Source organism: Podarcis tiliguerta (assembly GCF_965153285.1).
Source record: "Podarcis tiliguerta genome assembly, chromosome: 8".
Taxonomy (NCBI): Eukaryota; Metazoa; Chordata; class Lepidosauria; order Squamata; family Lacertidae; genus Podarcis; species Podarcis tiliguerta.
Window position 1 is genome coordinate 44,904,217 of NC_139541.1, and position 10,608 is coordinate 44,914,824.

Genomic DNA, 10,608 nt, shown 5'->3' on the forward strand with positions numbered 1-10,608 from the left:
GGCTTTCCATCTGAAGTGACCCTTGCTCCTAAAGCGAGAAGCTGGTGTAAAGTCCTGCAACACCACTGGGCAGCAAGGCTAAATCTCCACCTCCCACCCATTGGGATAACTGAGTGATGGAACACCTCCCCTCTCGCTGACTCAGCAGGTGGGCTTCACAGCTTTGCCACCAGTCCCTCTCTGTCCCTAAAGGTCAGGGAGACCTGTAGCAGATAGAGCACCATTGCCAAATGTGTCATCCCCTGGCTGCCCCTTGCCTCACCTCTGGCAAGAAATGCACTGGGAGGAAATCATTGTCACATGGCTGCAGTGAGTGGATTGTTATGGACCCTGGGGTTCCAGTACCCCTGCGGAGCTGCTCTATGGCAGATGATCAGTGCCAGATTGATGTATAAGCTAAACAAGCTATAGCCTAGGGCCCCACTCTCTTGGAGGTCCCCCCAAAAAATTAAAGAAAGAAAAACTGGATGTACATTTCCAAAATATAAGATAAAAAACAAATAAAATAAAACCTACATACAGCAACAGTGTTTTGTGTTGTGTAGGCTCCTGTGATGTAAGTAATGGGCCCTGCCTACTAGCCTGATCCTTAAAATATCACTGGTTTGCTCATTTCTGTATATAGGGTGCCTAGATTATGCATGGACTGGTTGCATGGCAACATGTAGCATGCATCTGCAGACTGCAGTGCAGCACAGTTGAATGTAGGTCAAGCTGTTGTACCTGTTATCTAATATTAAAGAGTGCTTGTAGACTGATGAGCAGGCAGCACAGACTAAGGGTATGAGTCTTATGCCTGCTGATTGATTTCATGTAATACATAATTTATTTATTTTGATCCCATTATGGCTTTAGATACCTATTAGGTCCATAAATTACCATATATAGCATATATTCAACACAAAAAACAGCAACAAAGGACAGCTGGACATATAAAGGGCCCCATTACCTTCAGTAGCTTAGGGCCTCATCAAACCTAAATCCGGCCATGCAGATGATGGTAGCCTCACACACCCACTGATGCCAATTACCGTATTTTTCGCCCTATAGGACGCACTTTTTCCCCTCCAAAAATGAAGGGGAAATCTGGGTGCGTCCTATGGGGCGAATGCAGGCTTCGTGGACCTCTCCGCAAACAGCAGGAGCGCTCCCGCTGCTGGCGGAGAGGTGCCTGCATGCTGAAGCCTGCGCGCGCTGAGCTCAGCACGCCCAGGCTTCGCGGACCTCTCCGCTAGCAGCGGGAACGCTCCCGCTGCTGGCGGAGAGGTGCCTGCATGCGGAAGCCTGCGCGCGCTGAGCTCAGCGCGCCCAGGCTTCGCGGACCTCTCCGCTAGCAGCGGGAGCGCTCCCGCTGCTGGCGGAGACGTGCCTGCATGCCGAAGCCTGCGCGCGCTGAGCTCAGCGCGCCCAGGCTTCGCGGACCTCTCCGCTAGCAGCGGGAGCGCTCCCGCTGCTGGCGGAGAGGTGCCTGCATGCCGAAGCCTGCGCGCGCTGAGCTCAGCGCGCCCAGGCTTCGCGGACCTCTCCGCTAGCAGCGGGAGCGCTCCCGCTGCTGGCGGAGAGGTGCCTGCATGCCGAAGCCTGCGCGCGCTGAGCTCAGCGCGCCCAGGCTTCGCGGACCTCTCCGCTAGCAGCGGGAGCGCTCCCGCTGCTGGCGGAGAGGTGCCTGCATGCCGAAGCCTGCGCGCGCTGAGCTCAGCGCGCCCAGGCTTCGCGGACCTCTCCGCTAGCAGCGGGAGCGCTCCCGCTGCTGGCGGAGAGGTGCCTGCATGCCGAAGCCTGCGCGCGCTGAGCTCAGCGCGCCCAGGCTTCGCGGACCTCTCCGCTAGCAGCGGGAGCGCTCCCGCTGCTGGCGGAGAGGTGCCTGCATGCCGAAGCCTGCGCGCGCTGAGCTCAGCGCGTCCAGGCTTCGCAGACCTCTCCGCTAGCAGCGGGAGCCAGCACTGGGCTCCCACGGCTTGCAGAGAGCTGCCTGTTTGGGGGCTGGGGTCGGGGGAAGCTCGGGCTTCCCCAACCCCGCGCCTGGGGGGGAAATAATTTTTTTCCTTTATTTCCCCCCCAAAAAACTAGGTGCGCCTTATGGGACGGTGCATCCTATAGGGCGAAAAATACGGTATATTAAACTAGGCTTTATCTTTAACAATAGCAAACACAGTAAATAAAGGTTGAACAAACTGAAACACTTTGTCCTCTTTCGATGCCCCCTCTGATGGAAACATGCAGATGGGAACAGATATACCCCTGCTTTAAGTCGTTTACGTATTGTCTTCTCTTGTACATTATTTACTACAAAGCTCGATGACTAAGCTCTTCAGCGACAAAACGTTGTATTACCGGAACAACATCACAGCACTGAACCACTGGTATATCAAAAGTGGACCCTTTACTACCTGTGTTTACAACTGTTCAAGAAAAAAATCTGTTTTGGAAAGAGAAGAAATGAGCTCTGAACCACTGACATTATTACAAGTGAACTCTTTATTTACTGTGTTTGCTATTGTTTAAGATAAAACCTATTTGGGAAAGAAACTGATTTTGCCATTTTTATGGATGTTTATTGTTTGTTTACATATGGTTGCCTTGGTGTTATTATCTTGTGTCGATTTCAGTAGTCATTGTATCACCGCCCTGTTCATTGTTTTATAATTATATTAAACTAGCAGCCTCATACCTTGCTTGACATTTCCAAAAATCAGTACTGTTTTGAAAGGTTCAGTTTGTCAGCTTGATTGGCATCCAGATGTATCCAAACATGATGAAAACCTGCTCTTTGATCTCAAGGAACCATCAATCAAAATTAGGTTATAGTTTCTTAAAATATGTCCAAATATTTACACAGCAAACAACTTTCCAAGATAAATAGTAGATGTATTGTGTGACCATTGTTATGAATTTTTGCTTCATTGCCGCACTGGTCATCACTGCTTCTTTATGCATTGGCCTTTATTGGCATAAGTTTAAACAATAAAATAATAAAATCATACAAAGTCATCCAAATACATTAATAATCCAAAACACATACAATACATCCAAATACATTAATAATCCAAACACATACAATACATTCATTAATAATCCAAACACATACAATATATAAAAGACTAGGTAGCCACCACTGAATAAAATTTAACTTTAAAGATCTCAGCTAAATACCCCAAAACTTGGTAGTTTGGGGAGTATCATCCCTCAGCAAATATTCGTAAATCAATATTTTAAGCTGTAAGGGAGTCACTAAGAGATCTCTGTGAAGGGTGTTGAAAAGAGAGCAATACAAAATTATGGTTTCTCTTCAGATCGTATAAATCTTCTTTCTGCATTATTTTGAAAGCCAAACATAAAGAGACTAGTTTTCTATGTCTTTCAAGTATATACATTATTTTATTACCTATTTTAAATGATTATGGAAATAAAGACTTAATGAAAAGCCACTTTTAGGTGGGTTTTATTAGGGTTTGTGTAGTCTTAGATGTCCTTAATACATCAAAACCAATTCTTTCAAAACACAAATTGAGTTGTTAACACAATATAGCATGCTGCAGAGCATCTCAAAGTGGGATTGCATGACTCATTACACAGGTCCTGATTAACCACTATGCTACATAAACTGTAGTGTACAGCCCCAGGTGAAATGGCACTCTCCGCTTTTAGGCAAATTACTGGAATTCCAATTAAAATATTTGCAACTGTGTTGTAAAAATAAATAAATCATAATTCATCAGTGAGGAACACAGCATAAGAGTAAGACTGCACTCCTACCCTCTCCAATGATGTTGGCTGGAGAAGGGATTTAAACCCTTGAATTCTATGTGGCTGGAATGTCACCTACTGTACAAAGGTAAGAGTCACAACCATTGGTCCACCCACTTTAACCTCTGGCCCCGACCACTACTGGTATGTGGCCCCCAAAAGGATGCTTATAAGGGAATGTGGCTTGCAGGCTGTAAAACCTTCCTCATTCCTGCTGTAAAGACATTGCCAGATTTATTCAAGAACATTAACAGAAGGCACAAAAGAAAAATTAAAACTAAGTAGACTCCTGAAGTTAATGGACTTAAGTTAATTGTGTCTGCTAATTTTAATAGATCTACCCTAATTTGAAGAAGTCTACTGCTCTGAATTGATAAATTCCTTGTGATTATGCTCCATCTCATTTGAAAAAGTGTTCCTCCCCCACAGGTGTGTGTGTGTGTGTGTGTGTGGGAGAGAGAGAGAGAGAGAGAGCTATTTTTGCTGGAGCTGTTAAATAAAAAAAAAACGTGAAAGGGATATGCTAAGATCACTATCAGAATAAACCTTCAATTTAAACTACTTGGGTTTGTAAATGCCTTAGTACCTCTATATTAAAAAGATGAGATGATATAGAGTTGTGAAAGCATATAAATGAGATGATGAATGAATTAAATTCATTATCTCAAAGGGGAAAAAGTCTTATATTGCAAATCCTTGATGTAAAAGCAGAGTGGATAAGAACATTTTCTCTTGCTACCCCACACCTCTGGAATGAACTCCCAAAATACATATGTGAGGCTACATCTCTTTTCCTTACAATCTTTCACCAAAATCTAAAATCTGCATGAAGCCTAGCCTCTTGGTTCTCATTCACAGCTGTAATGAAACCCAAGTATTTATGGCTACATTTACACACATTCATAATATATAATATAAGGGAGGGGGGAACCCACATCCTGGGGGCCAAATGTGGCCCTCCACACCTCTCTGTGTAGCCCTTGGAACCACAACCCAGGTCATACCCTTCACTGGCCCTGCTTGAACCTTCCTTGAGTATTTTTCCTGAGTGGAAAGTGTCATTGAACTCTTGCTTGCCTGGATGGAGGATAGAGGGTAGGGTAGGGGGTGTATGTAGAAACTATCTTTGTATATTAAGTTAAAATTCACACTCCTTGTTTTACCCACTTTTCTGGCTTGGCTCACCACTGCCATTTGGGCCCCAGAAGGTGAACTGGAAGGGAGCACAGCCCCACCACTGTTAAGTTTTTCTGTACTTCTCCTCACTGTCTTGCAATGGGCCCATGTTTCCCCAAAAATGCTAAATATAGAACCAATAAATCATGCCCTTGATATTGTTACAGCCCACCCCCAAGTGCTGACAAGCGCTGACAAGGTTCCAGAGAGTTCCAAGCAGTTACCCAGAGTTGTGTTTCCTTTTGGACAATTAGGCACAGTGGAGACGGTAGGGTCTTCAATATACATTGTTTTATTTACACATATATACAACTGAGTCTACTGTGGAGAGTGTTCATGGCATTCACATCTCAAGAGGGGCTTGCTTCCTTCAGGAGCACAGCATTAGATTCGAAGGCAGCCAAACAGCCATCTCTCCAACAGCCTGCTCCAGTCTGCCCACATGTCTTCAGCCCCCCTGCCTCTTCTTCCCAGAGATGCTTGCCAAATATGACTCCCTCTTCCGCTTACATCATCACCCACTGTAACCCAGGCAACTGCCTCTGCTGTGCCTGGTGAAGTCTCCTGCCTTGTGGATGGCTTCTACTGATGAGTTAATGAGTGGCCATTTCAACCTTTGTTTCTTAATGGCTTATACCCAGAGAGCTATGTCAATTTGAGCTAGCTTGTTTTCCTAAACGTAATCTAATTGTTTGTTTGTTGTTGTTTAGTCGTTTAGTCGTGTCCGACTCTTTGTGACCCCATGGACCAGAGCATGCCAGGCCCTCCTGTCTTCCACTGCCTCCCGCAGTTTGGTCAGACTCATATTGGTAGCTTCGAGAACACTGTTCAACCATCTCGTCCTCTGTCCTTGTGCCCTCCATCTTTCCCAACATCAGGGTCTTTTCCAGGGAGTCTTCTCTTCTCATGAGGTGGCCAAAATATTGGAGCCTCAGCTTCAGGATCTGTCCTTCCAGTGAGCACTCAGGGCTGATTTCCTTAAGAATGGCTATGTTTGATCTTCTTGCAGTCCATGGGACTCTCAAGAGTCTCCTCCAGCACCATAATTCAAAAGCATCAATTCTTCGGCGGTCAGCCTTCTTTATGGTCAGGCTCTCACTTCCATACATCACTACTGGGAAAACCGTGGCTTTAACTATACGGACATTTGTCACCAAGTGATGTCTCTGCTTTTTAAGATGCTGTCTAGGTTTGTCATTGCTTTTCTCCCAATAAACTGTTAACTAGTGGGCATTGTTTGTAAGAACTCTTCTCTATCAAGATGGGCATTTTCTTTCATGTCCACTAAATTCTCTTACTGCTCCTTTTTTCATATTAACATCAGGAAAGGCTGGAACAATGGGGTAGTGCTGTGTTGTGACCATCCCAACAGTTGTTTTGTTGCCACTTGCCTGGATGTTGCAGGGGCACTGAAAGATAACAGTGGAGTCAGGACTTCATGGCTGCATGGAGGACAAACTGATGGGGAAGAGATGAGGGAGCCAACTGCAGTTTATCTATCATGGTAAGAAAAACCTGGAACACTGGTGGCGCTGTGGTCTAAACAACAGAGCCTAAGGCTTGCCGATCGGAAGGTTGGCGGTTCGAAGCCCCGCGACAGGGTGAGCTCCTGTTGCTCAGTCCCAGCTCCTGCCAACCTACCAGTTCAAAAGCATGCCAGTGCAAGTAGATAAATAGGTCCCGCTCCATTGGGAAGGTAAAAGGCGTTTCCGTTTGCTGCTCTGGTTTCGTCAGGAGCAGCTTAGTCATGCTGGCCACATGACCCGGAAAAACTCTGTGGACAGAACGTTGGGCAGTAAAGCGAGATGAGTGCTGCAAACCCAGAGTCATTCGCGACTGGACTTAACTGTCAGGGGTCCTTTACCTTTACCCTTTTAAGAAAAACCTTTCCACACTGAACTGCATTTAAACCAGGCTGCTGAGGCTTCTCAGAGTACAATAAGACCTGTAATAGCCATTAGAACATCATTGTCTCTTAACTTTCATTTTGCTTTGTACTTACTTAAATCTAGATTGTTGTTGTTAATTGGAATTTTGGATTTATTCTATGTTTGCTAAAAATAAAATTCATATTTTAATTTATTGATGTTTTGTCAATTGGAGGTTAAATAGGAATATAAACCAGTGCATGCATCCTGATGTTTATCTGGTCCCCACTGATAATGTGGGATGGTTTTGATGTAGATGCATATCCCAATCTGGGACCACCAGACACATGCAGCAAAATCACAGAGAACATGACCAAGGATCTCCTTACTAAGATTTTGACATTATATTCTAAAGCAAAAGTTAAGCACATCTGATACATGTGGATTGTTTGTTTTTGTCTCTAAAATTCTAGAAAGCATTTCCTAATCTGTGCTGTATTTTAGAGGTCTTTCCCCACATTACTTTACCTACATTCCTTTGGTGTTTATGGTATAGATGGGTTAGAAGTTTAAATAGACTTTATTTTTCACACTTTAAAATGACTTTTTGCTTTCTTCAGTCTGCATCTAGAGTGCATTCTGCTTCATTTCAAAGAGAATTTGGCTTAGCTATTAATTAATAGTCGTTTGATTGAAATCAATGACTCACTTGCAGTTAATTTATTGAGACAAGGCTCAGGCCGTATAAACCTTCTGGCTATTGTTTTCCTAAAACAACTCTGTTTTAATTTGCATGTATTTAATTTTATAAGACAGCAGCAGAAACTTGGCTTTCTCCTCATTCCTCCTTTGTCATTTTCTCCTTGCCGAATACAGATTAGTGATGCCAAGGCATGTGATATATGTGTGTGTATGAGTGTGTGTGTGTGTGTGTGTGTGTGTGTTAAGGAAAAATTAAAAATCTGTAGCAGACGTATGTCACTCCCCTTTTTCTATCTCTCCTTGGCAGACCTCTCAAGCAGCTGTGTTGGCAATTGTGAGAGCATGTATCATATGAAGGCTGATGATGAGCTTTTAGACTTGCCTCATTATAACCACAGTGTATTTTCTTTGTTATTCACAAGGTCTGAGGACTTTATGAATGAATTCCCACCCAAATTCCTCTTGAGATCTCCTGAAAAGGAGACAGACGAGGTTTTTTTGTCATGCAAATACACATAGCAACCAGCTGCCAGCAGCTGAATATTCATTTTAAACATCAAGGCTTTTTAGAAAGCAAATGAGAACCCCCCCCTCCCCATCTCTTACTATCTATCCAATGGTAAAGAGTTCATTGTTTCCTGTTATCTTAGGCAGGGATGGATGAATCTACGAATTTCTGTTATCTTAGTCAATTTGAGTTTCTCTCTGTTTATTTTCTTTCCCCAATCTGAAAACTTCAGGTTGCCACATTTCCACATTAGTCTGCAATTTATTTTTCACAAAAAGCAGCATTTTAGTAAGTATATTTCCAAATATATTATTTTAAAATTTTCCCTGCTTTTTCTCCCAAAGGAGCAGAAGACTGCAAAAAACAAAACAGCAAAGCAATAACGAGAATAAAGCAATTACAGCCTTTTAAAAAAATCAGGTTTTTTTAAGCAGTTAACTATCAGCACAGCTAATAATGTTAAGGTTGCCAGGAATGCTGGTCCCACTCTAAAACGGGGATAAATATGCCTTACCCCACACAAATAAGAAGTCTCAAGAGCCTTCCTCCTGAACAGAGGGCATGGAGTAGGACCTCATGGTCCTTTTGAGCCAATCACAGAAACACAGGCAACTGACCAGAATGCCATGCCTCAGTCATGTTGGTACCAGTGCAGTATGTTGGTTTCTTCACTCAGTCATCAATCAATCAATATCCCACATTACAATAAACACCAACACACTAGTACCTGCAGGTAGATATCAAACTGGTAAACAAACTGATGCAGTGGAAAACACAATTATTACTATTATTATTTATTAAATTTGTATACCACCCTTCATCTGTAGATTCCAGAGCAGTTCACAGCATAAAAATACAAGATAAAAACACAAAATACATTATAACTTTCTGGCTGGAAGATCAGACCAGGGCCAATAATCAAAATTAGCATGCCACCAAACAGGTGTGTGTGTGTTTCTTGTCCTTCTAGGGGTTTGTTGGGGGAATAGGAGGGCTTTGGATCCTGTGGAGTCACAGCATCACATGACCCCCCTGACACAGATGCACTCCTTTCTGCCCTCTCCACTGTCAGAACACTTGACAGAAACTGCAAAAAAGAATGCTTGAAGAACAAAGAAGGGCAGCCTTCACTCGATGTCACTCTCATCTTGCGCGCTACTGATGAACATCAATAGTGAAATAGTATGTTGACATTATGAAGACCCAGTGTGGTGCAATGATTAGAGTGTGGGACTAGGATTGGAGAAAGCCAAGTCATGAAGCTCATTAGGTGACCTTGGTTCAGTTAGGCACAGTGTCGTAGCATGGGTTGCCAGTCTCCAAGGCTGCTAGGAGGGGTGGGTGGGAGTTCAACCCACAGAGTGTGCATGCACATTCAACTGCCTAATGACATCCATATCACCCAGAATATCATAGCCACAGATATAAGAAAAGAAGAGTAATCCATTCTGTTGCCTGGTTTGCATAGAGATGCCTTTTCAATGGAGCCCAGCAATGGAAATGCACAGCTGTATTGCGGCAGCACTGGGTGTTGATATTTTCCACACCCTAACAATTAGGTGTCTGTGACAACCACCCCTGTGCCCCCACAATGCTATGCTTAGGTAATAACTTACTCAGCCTAATTTACATCATAGTCCCAAAATGGCCTCATGGGCCATATCCAGGAAAGCCTAATTAGGCCTATGGGCTGGTGCTTCCCCGGGATGGATTGTGAGATGGAGGGCAGGCACCATCTTAGTACTGCTTTCTGTAAGCCACTCTGAGAACCTTTTTTTGCACAAGGTTGGGTTATATAGATGCCATAAATGAATGAATGATAGGCCAATATTCTGACTATGGCAGCTTCATGTGCTCTATAACGTCACAAATTCCATCCCCTCAACCGCATGCTTATCTCACCTGTACAGGGGTGAGAAATGTTGTTTTGCACTTTCTAAGGGTTGCTTTCACCAGGGTTAACTCAAAAGTGACAACTTGGAAGCAAGGAGTGACTCAGAACATGAAAGAAATCATTAAGAGGATTTGTGAAATTGTCAGATGGACTTAATGAAACTCCCTCTCATTGTTGCTGGGAGATTGCTTTATCATTCAGCCCACTGACTTCAATCCACTCTGGCATGTATGTGAGAATTTTCACTGCAAGACCCACTCTCTCCATGGAACCTGTGGACTTCAGCATTCCCATTCTGTCTGTCAGAGAGCCTGAATACATTCAGTATTCTGTATTGTTATCATTTTTATTTGATAGTTTGGAGGAACACACACATACACATTATGTTTGTAGTGGGGGGCATTTTTGCTGTTCAATATCACATTCCCCTGGGGAATAATTTGTTGTGAGCTGCATGCTAAAAGTGAGCAGGACAGAAACCATCTATCTCTGTCTCCCCATTTTTTAAGTAACACCCCCCTCTCTCTAGCTCCCTTCTCACTTGGCTGTTCAGCAAGTTAATAAGTTAACACTTAATAATAACAACAATAACTAGGGAATCTATCTTGGACTTTGCATGAGAGAAGGAAATGAATGACTGCAAGACACTTTAACTTGAAGATGAAATATTATCTAACATAAAGTGGAGTAGATAGATGCTTGTCTCAAGCAAT